General features: G+C 45.9%; 1 protein-coding gene across 1 annotated transcript in view; it reads left to right on the forward strand.

The window, feature by feature from the left end:
• The window catches only part of LOC149815539 (phospho-N-acetylmuramoyl-pentapeptide-transferase homolog), a 44,946-nt gene that overhangs the window by 12,294 nt on the left and 18,891 nt on the right, over window positions 1-13,761 (forward strand). The window lies entirely within an intron of this gene.

Below are 13,761 nucleotides of genomic sequence, written 5' to 3' on the forward strand. Positions count from 1 at the left end.
GCGTCTGTGCGTACCCACAGGCCAGTTAATATCAGAACTTAAGGAATATCTTCATGAATAGTTGTAGATGACTGAGACTTACACTGCTTCAACTAACAGCTCTTTGCATTTATTAGAATAGACTATAATTGTTTTAATTGCTTAAATATCATAACTGCTTATCTCATGAATGTCCTGTTTTATTTTCATTCTACTTATCTGTTCGTGCACCTACTGGTTTGTTGTGAAACTGACCCATTTCATGGGCAGGTGAGGAGTAGGATTTCACTGGCGGTCGATGGCGTGGTGCAACATGGATCAAGATTCATCTTCTCTCTGCTGGCGGCTTGGCTCTGGGTCTTTTTGGAGTTTTCTTTAGATTTATTGAACTTTGAAATAAAATGCTCATTTTGTAATAAACTGCAGATTTTTAATCTATTGCCTTATTTCTTAAATTCCTTTAAGTAGTTGTACATGTGAATGATGGTTTTTCAGCTAACGTACCCAGGATTTGTTGACTTGTGTTCCTTTCTAAATGTCTTCCGCTGTCGTTTTTAAAAGTAAAAACTTAAATCTTTGAAAGGTTTTTCGATAAAGTTTTCGAAATCACAAGTCGAAATTTTGGGGCATTACAACTTGGTATTAAAGCCATATCAGAAAGAGGTGAATCTTGACTATTGAGCATCCCATCGCGCTGTAAGTAAGTCTTTGATATTTCATAGCATGTTTAGACTAAATTATATTCTTGTTTTATTCGTAGTACCATTGGATATATGGATCCGTTTACTGGTTCTAATGGTAGTCGCGGTAGGAGCACGTGTAGTGTACGTGGCCGTTCCGTAAGGGAGAGGGGCGGACATGAGATGTTCGGGGCTGGTTACTGGGCTAACCGCCCTCCTCTACCCATTTTTACTGATGAACAAGGCTGCCCACTACCGATCGCCTACCAGATACCCTTGGCAGCAGCGTGGGCTGAGGTGCATGCTCGAGAAGGTGGTTTCGCGCCTTCACACGTTCGGGTGCACCATCAGACATCACAGGAGTCATCGGGAGATTTTGTTCTCCCTGAGTTAGCAGAGGAGTGTGGTTTCTGCGGAGAAACAGGGCATACCATGGATGCTTGCCTCCACAAGGCCGAGCATGACGGCAAGATCGCAATTTCGACTGCAGACGAGCAACCGCCACCTCCGGCAGACCCAGTGGGCGGTGTATCACCCACATACACACCTGCGACGGATTCTTCAGATTATAGCCTTGGCTCACCGGAATATACTCCGACGACGCCCTTTACGGGCAGGAGCCCTCCTACGAGGAGCCACTTCCCTTCACCCCTAAGCGCAGATTCAGGCGCACATGCAATAGAAGGAAATATCTTAGGAAGTACTCTAGCCGTCCCTAAGGGGAGGTAGCAATTACCCAATTTTGTTGGAGTTTGTGAACTCATTTATAATTACGGAATAGAACTTTTGCTTATGTACCAGCACAGCTGAATTCTAAATATTTGACTTTCGTAATAAAAATCTATGTTTTTGCTTTTGCTCTTATACTTATGCCAACTTGTACGTCTTCAGTATTTTTGACTTTAATCTTGGTTGCTTTTTAAGGATGGCGGGAAACTCAAGCCACATCATGGCCGATGAGTTGCGTGAACAGAGGGGATTCATGATGGATACCCTCAACTCCTTGGCTGAGGCGATTCGTAACCAGGGTCGCCCCCATCAGGATCCGGGTTCCCTTGTTGGGAATGCACCAACTGCCACCTATGAAAAATTTCTGAAGCTGGACCTCCTACTTTCTCTAGCAAGGTTGATCCTGACTTGGCGGAGAGTTGGGTTAAAGAGGTGGAACGGGTGTTCCAAGTGTTGTCCGTCCCTGATGATAAGAAGACGATGTTCGGGTCCTTTCGTTTGAAGGACGACGCTCGCGAATGGTGGGACACTACGCGGGAGGTGCAGTTTCCGGGTGCTGAGGTGATTCCGTGGGAGGCCTTCCGAAGGGTTTTTCTCGGAAACTATTTCCCTCATGCGAGGGAAAAGAAGAAGGCGGAATTTCTGGAGCTGTGCCAAGGCAGCTTAAGTTTGAACGATTATATCGCCAAATTTCAACGGTTGGAGCGCTATTGTCCTCACCTCTTCGAGGATGATCATGAGCGGGTCGGGAAGTTCATTCGAGGCCTGAAGGAAGGACTCAGGCATAGGGTTCTCACCAGCATGCCCGCGACTTTTTCTGCGGCGGTAGCAGCAGCCACCCTACTGAACGAGGATTGGGAGCGTTCAAAAAGTGTGCAAGCCAAAAAGTCAACCGCGTCAGGTGGTGAGCAGAAGAAGACCTTTTCCGGCGGCCCAGGGCAACGACCACCATTTCCAGGAAGACTGAAGGAGGGAAGAAACAGTTTCCTCCAGCAAAGCGCCAACGACAGCAGGGCCACCCACCGCCCAGACAACCGTCGGGAGATAACTGCCCCAGGTGCAAGAGGCCTCATGTGAGACAATCTTGTCCGCGGGACACTGGCGGATGCCTGTACCGTGGCAAGATGGGCCATTTCATACGCGACTGCCGGAAGAAAGCAGCAGATGACCTCAAGCGAACCGGCAACGTATCTCAGCCTCCTCGACCACCTCATCAGCAACAACAACGAGCACAACCAAGCAGTGGCAGGGAGCCGGGTCGAGTTTATGCAGCCACGGTCGATCAATTGACCAAAGGGGATCTCGTTCAAGGTACCATTCTTGTTGTCGATCAAGCAGCTTTTGCACTCTTTCATTGTGGTGCTACACACTCGTTTGTTTCAGAAAAATTCGTAAAACAGTTGCATATAACGGTAAAAACACTTGATAATGCTTTAGACGTGTATAACCCCGTTGGGAAGAACACAGTTTGCACCACTTGCACACCTGAATTGTACGTAGTGGTGGCAGAGCGACACTTGCCTGCTTGTGCTATCCTGCTGGAGATGACCGAATTTGACGTCATCCTAGGCATGGATTGGTTGCACAAGTATCATGCCAAGATCTTTTGCCGTGATGGCAAGATCGTTTTATCACCTCCAGGCTCTTTGAGAGTAGAATTCATAATTCCCAGACCTGTTCGAGCAAGCCGGATGATCTCGGCGCTTAAGGCACAGAACTTCTTGCGGAAGGGATGCACTGCCTTTTTGGTTAGTGTTATCCAGTCAGATCCAATGCCTGTTCTCATCGGTGAGCTGGATGTTGTTCGCAATTATCCCGACGTTTTTCCTAAAGAGCTGTCGGGACTTTCCCCGTCTCGTGAGGTAGAATTCAATATTGAATTGCTACCAGGTACGACGCCAATCTCCAAAGCACCCTACAGAATGGCGCCAACTGAGCTTGAGGAGCTGAAGAAGCAGTTGCAGGAGTTGTTGGATTAGGGATTCATTCGCCCCAGCGTTTCTCCTTGGGGAGCTCCTGTGCTCTTTGTGAAGAAGAAGGACGGGACTTTGCGTTTGTGCATCGACTATCGAATGCTCAACCAGGCCACGATAAAAAACAAGTACCCTTTGCCGCGTATCGAAGACTTGTTCGATCAGTTGCAGAAGGCTAAGGTTTTCTCGAAAATCGATCTTAGGTCTGGATACCATCAACTTAGAATTAGGAATGAGGATATTCCTAAGACGGCCTTTCGGACGAGATACGGACATTACGAGTTCACAGTCATGCTGTTCGGACTGACCAATGCCCCCGCAGCTTTTATGGACTTAATGAATAGGGTGTTCAAGCCATTTTTGGACACCTTCGTGATCGTGTTCATCGACGACATCTTGGTGTACTCAGAAAGTCGAGAGCAACATCGAGAGCACCTAACAATTGTGTTGGAGACCTTGCGAAAGGAACGTTTGTATGTCAAGTTCTCTAAATGTGAATTCTGGCTCGAGGAAGTCATGTTTTTGGGACACGTTATTTCTAAGGAAGGAGTGTCCGTAGACCCTGCGAAGGTTGAGGCTGTACTTAGTTGGCAGCAACCAAAGAACGCACGTGATATCAGAAGTTTCCTTGGACTAGCGGGTTACTACAGAAGATTCATTCAGGATTTTTCTAAAATTGCGTTACCCCTGACGAAGTTGCTGAAGAAAGAGGCTAAATTCTTATGGGGCGAGAAGTGCGAGGCGAGTTTTCAGTTATTGAAGGAGCGACTTACCAGTGCTCCTATTTTGACCTTACCTTCTGGTAAGGGCGGATTCGTGATTTTTACTGATGCCTCTGGGTCAGGCCTAGGGGCCGTGCTGATGCAGAATGGGAAAGTGATCGCATACGCCTCTCGACAACTCAAAATTCACGAGAAGAACTACCCAACTCACGATTTAGAGTTAACTGCGGTGGTGTTCGCATTGAAGATTTGGCGACATTACTTATATGGGGAGCAGTTTAAAGCATTCACCAATCATAAGAGCCTTAAGTATCTTTTCTCGCAGAAAGAATTGAACATGAGACAACGGCGTTGGCTTGAATTTCTTAAGGATTATGACTTCACCATCTCCTACCACCCAGGAAAGGCGAATGTAGTGGCTGACGCCCTCAGCCGCAAAGCACCGAAAGTTTCGATTAATGCTTTATTTGCTGGATGGAGGTTGGTCGAAGACCTAGCCTCATGGGAACCTTTCGCGATCACTCAAGGTTCAATCGGCTTATCCCACCTTGTTGCTCAACCTGAGCTACTAGCGAGGATCATAAATATGCAGAAAACTGATGCACGCTACGAGAAGTTGAAGGCTCAGGCGATACTGGCAGATACACCTTTTCGTCTGAAGGAGGATGGAAGTGTATGGTTGAAGGAGCGCCTTTGGGTTCCTGACGACCCGATCCTTCGAGATTAAATTTTGGCGGAAGCCCACAAGTCTATGTACACAATTCACCCTGGTAGCACGAAGATGTTCAAGGACTTACAACGCAGTTATTGGTGGAACGGTATGAAGCGAGACGTGGCTGAGTATGTCTCGAAGTGTTTAACGTGTTAGCAAATCAAGATCGAGCACCAGAGACCTGGTGGGGTCATGCAGCAGATAGAGATCCCTCTATGGAAGTGGGAAGATGTTACCATGGACTTCATAGTCGGTCTTCCGAGGACGCGGAGGAAGCATGACGCGATTTGGGTGATCGTCGATAGACTCACCAAGTCGGCTCACTTCCTACCTATCCGTCTCAACCAATCGTTGGATGGTCTCGCTGATCTCTATGTTAGAGAGATTGTGAGATTGCACGGGGTTCCAGTCTCAATTATCTCCGATCGTGATCCTAGATTCACTTCAAGGTTTTGGGGACAACTTCAGTTGGCGTTGGGCACAAAGTTAAAGTTTAGTACTGCGTTTCACCCTCAGACGGTCGGGTAGTCGGAGCGTACGATTCAAACCTTGGAAGACATGCTTCGAGCCTGTATGATGGACTGGAAGGGAGAGTGGGATTCTCACATCAGTTTGGCGGAATTCGCATATAACAACAACTATCATGCGAGCATTGGGATGGCCCCATACGAAGCTTTGTATGGGAGGCCATGTCGATCACTTGTTTACTGGGACGAGGTTGGCGAACGAAGTTTGGAGGCACCTATAGTTTTGCAACACTATACTCAACAAGTGCAGATGATTCGGGAACGACTCCGTACCGCTCAGAGTCGGCAGAAAAGCTATGCAGATAGACGTCGACGAGAGCTTACCTTCGATATTGGCGAGATGGTTTTTGTTAAGGTATCTCCGACGAAGAGCGTATTTCGGTTCGGGAAGAAGGGAAAGCTAAGTCCTAGATACGTCGGACCGTTCGAAATCCTGGAGCGGATTGGAGAAGCAGCTTATCGCGTGGCGTTACCTCCGCAGTATGCTCAGATCCATAATGTTTTTCACGTATCCATGTTGAGGAAGTATGTTCACGATCCATCGCATATCATTCATTATGATGATGTGGACATTAGAGGGGACTTGACATTCGAAGAAAGACCAGTGGAGATCGTCGACCGTCGTGACCAAGTGCTAAGATCAAAGACCTTTTCATTTATAAAGGTTCGGTGGCAACATCATGGAATTGACAAGTGTACTTGGGAACCTGAGAGCGATATTAGGGAAAAGTATCCTGACCTGTATTTTTTATTCTTCAAGGTAATAAATATTTCGCGGACGAAATTCTTTTAAGAGGGGTAGGATGTAAAACCCCATTTAAAAAAAAATTGTTTGGACCCGGGCCGGGTTGGGTCCGGACCCGACCCGGGCCCCTTTTTTATTAGGGTTTTACCTAACCCGAGCTCACCCGAGCTTTCGGGCGCCGCAACCCACCCCCCTTCTCCCCCTTCGCTTGCGGGAAGATTAGGGAAACCCACCAGGGGTTTCCCCTTCCGGTGCCCCACCTGCGCCTTTAAGAGAGAGGTTGGAGGGCGAGGGGAGTCATGCCTCCCTCTCGCAGCCCTCGCCCCCGCCACTCCGCGCCGGTCTCCTCCCTACTGCGCATGTCGCCGACGCCGGCCACCACTCCCAGGTACGCTGCCCTCTTCTTCTCTTCTCTTCTCCTCCCTCTTTTCTTCCTCACCCCCCTCCCTGTCACCTCGCCGGGAGGCCGACAGGCGGCTTACAGCCACTGCCGCGGCCTCCCACCGCCTCCCTGTGCCATCGGGGCCCCGACAGGTGGCCTACGCGGCCCCTGTCGTCCCCTTCTCTCGCTGGGGTTCGTCGGAGTGCCGGTAGGGGACCTGAGGCTCCCGCGGCACCCCCTTTTTTTTGCTGCCACCTTGTGGCCTTCGGCAGGGACGGACCCCCCTGCCGTCCTGTGCTTTCGGCAGGGGCTGGCCCCCTGCCATCTATTGCTGTCAGCAGGGGCTCAGCCCCTGCCACTGTGTGCTGCCGGCTGGGGCTCAACCCCTGCCACTTCTTGCTGTCGGCAGGGGCTCAGCCCCTGCCACTGTGTGCTGTTGGCAGGGGCTCAGCCCCTGCCACTGTGTGCTGTTGGCAGGGGCTCAACCCCTGCCACTGTGTGCTGTTGGCAGGGGCTCAGCCCCTGCCACTTCTTGCTGTCGGCAGGGGTTGGCCCGTGCCGTCCTGTGCTTTCGGCAGGGGCTGGCCCCCTGCCATCTCATTGCTGTCGGCAGGGGCTCAGCCCCTGCGACTTCTTGCTGTCGACAGGGGTTGGCCCCTGCCGTCCTGTGCTTTCGGCAGGGGCTGGCCCCCTGCCATCTATTGCTGTCGGCAGGGGCTCAACCCCTGCCACTGTGTGTTGTCGGAAGGGGTTCGGCCCCTGCCACTTCATGCTGTTGGCAGGGGCTTAGCCCCTGCCACTTGGTGGCTGTCGGCAGGGGTTGGCACCCTGCCGCCACGCTATGTTTTGACAGGGGCTCATCCCCTGTCGCCCCGCTATTGTCGGCAGGCAAGGGCTTGTCCCCTGTCGCTTGTCTGTTTTCGGCCAGCAGGGGCACACCCTTGCTGCCTCTCTCTTTTCCTATCGGCAGACTTGTTTTTCTACTTCTCCGCATAATAATTAAAGTAGCACTGTTGCAGACCTCGCATCGGACCCCCGCTCTGGCTCCGTGGCCCGAGCCTCGTATCATCTACACGCGTAGACGCACGCAGCTGCACGACATCCCGAGATAGGGGAAAGTCGCACGAAGGGTTTGTAAGAATGAAATAAAATTATAAGGATTTTGTGATAGAATAGTTTATTTGGCATGCATTCTCACTCGTAGAATTTCCTAACTGGTGATTGTCTGTGTTGTGTTTCTGCATCTGTATTCTTTTGAAATTTCATGCTTATTGTTGAAGCTCTACGAGTAGACTCATTGCTAGAAAGACCTTATTCCTGTATTTTCGCCTTGCTCATTGCTATAAATGCCTTATTGATTATTGCCTGATGAATCTTGGATGCGACTTCTTGATTCTTAGTATTCGAGCATGCCAAGCATAATACAGACATTTATAAAACCTTGTGATGGGTTATCTATCGAGAACCCACAAATTTACTTTCGTAATTAAACCTGAAGATAAGTATGATACAAATAGTATGGGAGGTCATTCAGTACCTCAAAGTGATTAAGAAACTCCTTATTGATATCCATGAGATAATACCGGCCTCCACAGGCCCATCTGCTCAGAGAGCAATTCATGTTATGCATGAACCAAAAGAATCATAAAATATTATGTTGCCCTCTCATCGTAGTTGTACCTCTAGGAAGGTACGATCGTACTTTTAGACAAGTACGTCCCATGTGGGTTACGATGGTGGGATGATGAGGTTGTAGCAACCTCAATGAGTGCAATTAGCACAATGCTGAGATCACATAAATGGTGACCATTCGCCTTCACAGGCAAGATGCTCGAGTGGGTCTAATGGACCAGAGCATGTAGGATGGGGCGGCGGTTAAGAAACCCCCGTCGTACCCATCCGATCTTCACGGTTCATCAAGGGAGAGGATGGATGGTACAAAGACTCCGATGGACAGGTTGTTAACAACCACCCCACGGGCAAAAGACTCGGTTTTCCCCAGTCATCGGAGTTAGGGGAATTGGGATTACCATAAATTATCCTAGGTGGTAACTCCCAGGCACTTCTGCAGAAGTTGGATGCATCCATGGGCCACGAATGCCTTTGGGGATTTACTCTCTTGGTCACTGACCGTCCCCTTAGGAGCGGACTCAGTCAGCCATCCGGGTTAATGAAAACACCTGACATAATAAACCCCCGGATCGGTCTCGGTTGTTTCTACGTTTCGCGTCTGTGCGTACCCACAAGCCAGTTAATATCAGAACTTAAGGAATATCTTCATGAATAGTTGTAGATGACTGAGACTTACACTGCTTCAACTAACAACTCTTTGCATTTATTAGAATAGACTATAATTGTTTTAATTGCTTAAATATTATAACTGCTTATCTCATGAATGTCCTGTTTTATTTTCATTCTACTTATCTGATCGTGCACCTACTGGTTTGTTGTGAAACTGACCCATTTCATGGGCAGGTGAGGAGTAGGATTTCACTGGCGGTCGATGGCGTGGTGCAACATGGATCAAGATTCATCTTCTCTCTGCTGGCGGCTTGGCTCTGGGTCTTTTTGGAGTTTTCTTTAGATTTATTGAACTTTGAAATAAAATGCTCATTTTGTAATAAACTGCAGATTTTTAATCTATTGCCTTATTTCTTAAATTCCTTTAAGTAGTTGTACATGTGAATGATGGTTTTTCAGCTAACGTACCCAGGATTTGTTGACTTGTGTTCCTTTCTAAATGTCTTCCGCTGTCGTTTTTAAAAGTAAAAACTTAAATCTTTGAAAGGTTTTTCGATAAAGTTTTCGAAATCACAAGTCGAAATTTTGGGGCGTTACACTATCTTGTTGTGAGGTTTTATTTCATAACAATCAAACCTTGTTCCGGCTGCATGCGTTCTGCTATGGGTACGAGACAAGATATGGACACGCTTGGCACAACATGAGTTTTGTAAAACTATGACACAGATACTACTGTACACACACCCATATAGCAATAAAGCATGAATATCATCTTCGGTATAAATTCTTCAGCAACATTCTTCTTCATTATAAAAATAAATTTAAGTTAAAAAGTTGAAATGCAATCTAATTAATGTCAAATTTTAAAAGAAAATGCACGCAAGTAAATATAAAAATAAACAATTAAGATCATAAAAAGAAAACACACACAAGGAAATATTGGTGAGTGAATTCATGAAATTTCATGTTGTGTCTACGTCATGCCCGGTGTCGTGTCGACATGGGGCACACATGCTAAGTGAAGTGTCTATGTGACATAAGTTCTTTAAGGGCATGTTTGATGCGCCGTTCCCAACGGGATTCGGACGAAAATTCCGCTAGGAACAGTGAAATCAGACAAATGTTGGACGCGACGGACGACGTTCTGCACGTCCGGCGCGTCCATAATTGTATGTAATTTTCGATCCACCTCCCCCCCCCCCTGCTACAAAAAGAACAGGAACGTAGGGAACGAAAACAAAAAAAAATGCATTGGCGGGCACACCGCGCCCATCGATGTGTGTCTCTCTCTCTCTCTCTCTCTCTGTGCAAGGGCTCCGTCGGAGCGGCGGGTGGCGACACCAATCGCCTCCGGTGCCAAGAGTGGGCGTCCCTTCGGTAGCACAACAGGTCGGTCCTCCTCCTGTCTTGTCGCTGGCCACGGCGACTCCACCACCCCGTCGATGCCCCTTGGCCCCTCCCTCCACGTCCAGAGCCTGCCCGATCCTCTCTTCACCGCGGTGGAGCTCTTCACCGCGGTGGAGCTCGGTCGATGGAGTCCGGCTTCCCAATCCCTCTCTCTCTCTCTCTTCACCGCAGCGGAGCATGCCCGATCGTCTATTCAACGAGTTGGAGCTTGGCTACTCAAGCGTAAAAGACAGAGGAACTCCGAAGTGAGGAAAACGAGAAAGCACAATGGTTCCCCTGCTCCTCTTATGTGAGTGCTTCTTTTTTGTATTTGAGTGTTTTAGGTCATTTTCCCTGTGTTTGAGGGTTTTTCTTTGTGTGGGTAGAGCACTTGGTGAATAAGCATTGTTGGTTTTGTTTTGGGGGTTTCTCTTCTGGAATTTTTTTTCATTTGGCAGATGTACTCGTAGGAGCTCCTACGTAGTTAATTTTCTTATGCTTTGTTTAATTGGATTTTTTTTGTGTTCATTTCAATTGAAAATTTTGTGTGCTGGTTGGGTTGGGTTTTGGTTAGAATCATGTGATTGGTTTTTTCAATTTTCTTTCATCAACCCTGGAGGTTCTTTTGATGGAGATTCTTCTGTCATTTTGTTTCCTGTGGTTTGCTTGGGTTGAATGGATGTGGGAAGTCCACCCTTACAGCAATAGGCTGCAGGGAGCTTCCAATTCCTGAACACATGGATATCTATCACCTCAACAGGAAAATTAAAGCTTCAGATATGTCTGTCCTTGAGTTTAGTGGATGGATTCGATACTTTATCTTGGTTATAGGATAGAGTTAAAATTGTCAATTTCAATTCTGTGTTGGTGGTAGGAAAATGTTGTGAATGACATTGCAATGAATTGCGGGATACTGTAGGAGTCACTTTTTGAGGATGTATCGTTGAAAATAGCAGGATGAGAATGCATAGCTGCCAATGAACCGCCATTGAAATAGCTAATATTTGAGTGTTACCATTTTTTTATAAATGGGTGGTGTGGGGAGTTGGTGCTATGGCAAACCTTTGGAAATCGTTTGGGGTTAATAACAACTCTGTTTGATTAGGTTGGCTGTTTGCCATTCTTACAGTTGCCAATGCGCCATCATTGAAATAGCTAATATTTGAGTGTTATTGTTTTTATGAATGGGTGGTGTGGGGAGTTGGTACTATGGCAAATCTTTGAAAATCGTTTGGGGTTAATAACAACTCAGTTTGATTGGGGAAGTAGTTATTTTCCATTCTTAGTTGATTTCTATCATGCAGAAAGAAATATGAACAATATTCCTTTCTTTGAGCATGGTCGGATAGACCCTCTATAATTATGCTATAATAAGATACTTAATTGGATTTTAGATATAATTTCGTAATTGGATCCATATCCGGGCAAAAAAACATAATAATCTTGTTAAAACATGTTAAATCGTGGACAAATCGGGTCATACGATCCAAAACGAAGTAATTTGACCCATTATCCATGACTGTCCAAGTTGTCCGCACATCGTCATCAAACAACAGACATTTGGAACATAGTGTTTGAGTACGGTCCAAACAAACATTGGACTTGGAACGGTTATTACGGAATGAACAGAACCAATGTTCTGTTCCGTTCTTTTTGTTCATTTTGTCCAACCCTGGACAACCCATCAAACATACCCTAAGAGCCTTGTTTTCCTTTTCATTCGTATCCATAGTCAAAACAAGCTTTTACGCACATTTTTGCATCCCATTCACTCTCTTATCGAGTTCTCATTGTCTATCAAGGAAAGCCAAACAAAGTTAAAGGTCCATGTTCATAATGGTGACTTTGTGAATTTCTGTCAAATACTTTCTTATTTGTCTGAGACTCTGTCCTATATCCACTTTTGACTGATGCTTTAACATCAATAGGTGTTAACAATACATAGGGTGTCTAGGGTTGGGAAACAAGATGAGTAGCTCGTTGTTCAGCTTGGCTTGGAAATTGAGCTCGGCAAGCGAAGCTATCAGCCAACTCAACTTGTTTTACATATTATATATTTTATACATATATTATATATGTTGTAGAAGAAAAAACTCAGAGAATACTCAGAAACAAGAGAGAGAGAAAGAAAGAACTTAGAAAACTTTATTAGGTCTAATCTCCTTTAGTTTAAATAGAGATTAGCCAAGAGAGCAAATTTACATTAGAGTCCCTCATTATTTATAAAATACAAAAAACTTTAAGAATAAATAAACTTTACTTTAGAGTGGTAGACTTATCTTAACACTCCCCCTCAAGCTGGAGCATAGATATCAATCATGCTCAGCTTGCCGCGACATTTTGAGAAACTGGGCCTGGCAAGAGGCTTTGTAAAAATATCTGCAACTTGATACTTAGATATTACATGCTTGGTAGAAATATGTCCAGCTTGAACCATATCTCTTATACAGTGACAGTCAACTTCAATATGTTTTGTCCTCTCATGAAATACCAGATTATTGGCTATATATGTAGCTGCCTTGTTATTACACATCATCACCATAGGTGATGAAACCTTCACTTGAAGATCGGTCAACACAGTTTAAACCCACATTAAGTTAGTTGTCGTTTGGGCCATAGCCCTATATTCTGATTCGGCACTCGACCTAGCAACCATGGTTTGCTTCTTGCTTCTCCAAGAAATTAGGTTACCTCCCACAAATACACATAATCCTGTGATAGATTTCCTATCCTCTACAGACCCAGCATAATCAGCATCAGAGTAAGCAACTACTTCCAGAGTACTCCCTTGAATAATAACCCTTTTTCTGGAGAAGATTTTAAGTACCTGAGTATTATCATTATAGCATTACAGTGTACCTCAGTCGGTTTGTCCATGAATTGGCTAACCTTGCTTACAGCCAGAGCAATATCAGGTCTAGTCACTATTACATATATGAAATTTGTGATCCATGGGAATATTTGCTGGTTTAGCTCCCAACATTCGTGTCTCTTTTAATAAATCAAGAACATACTTTCGTTGGGACAGAACTACACCCTCACTACTCCTCGCCACTTCAATGCCCAGAAAGTATCTAAGGGAACCAAGGTCTTTTGTAACAAAATGTTTTTGAAGATGATCCTTCATAGCTGCAATATCTTTCATGTTAACTCTTGTAAGGATGATGTCATCCACATATACCACCATAACAACTATGCCTGAGTTAGTTTTCTTAATAAATAATGTGTGGTTTGACGCTGACCTATTAAAACTAAACTTTGATATCACCTTAAACAACTTTTGAAATCATGCACGAGGACTTTGCTTTAGACCATATATCGCCTTTCTTAATCTGCACACCTTCTGACACTCCCCCTCAACTACAAACGCAGGAGGTTGTTGCATGTAGACTGTCTCAGACAGATCCCCATATAGGAATGCATTTTTCATATCTAGTTGACACAAACTCCAACCACGATGAACGGCTACGGAGAGAACGAAACGAATGGTGCCCATCCGTGCTACGGGAGAAAATGTTTCAAAGAAATCAACACATATGTCTGAGTATAGCCTTTTGCTACCAACCGGGCCTTGTATCTTTCAATTGAATCATCTGAGTTATACTTAATGGTATATGCCCATTTGCATCCAACAATGTCCGCATCCAATGGAGGATCAACGAGATCCCATGTCTGTTGAGACAGT

The sequence above is a fragment of the Nuphar pumila genome, chromosome 15 (assembly GCF_984573655.1).
Source record: "Nuphar pumila chromosome 15, dmNupPumi1.hap1.1, whole genome shotgun sequence".
Lineage (NCBI taxonomy): Eukaryota > Viridiplantae > Streptophyta > Magnoliopsida > Nymphaeales > Nymphaeaceae > Nuphar > Nuphar pumila.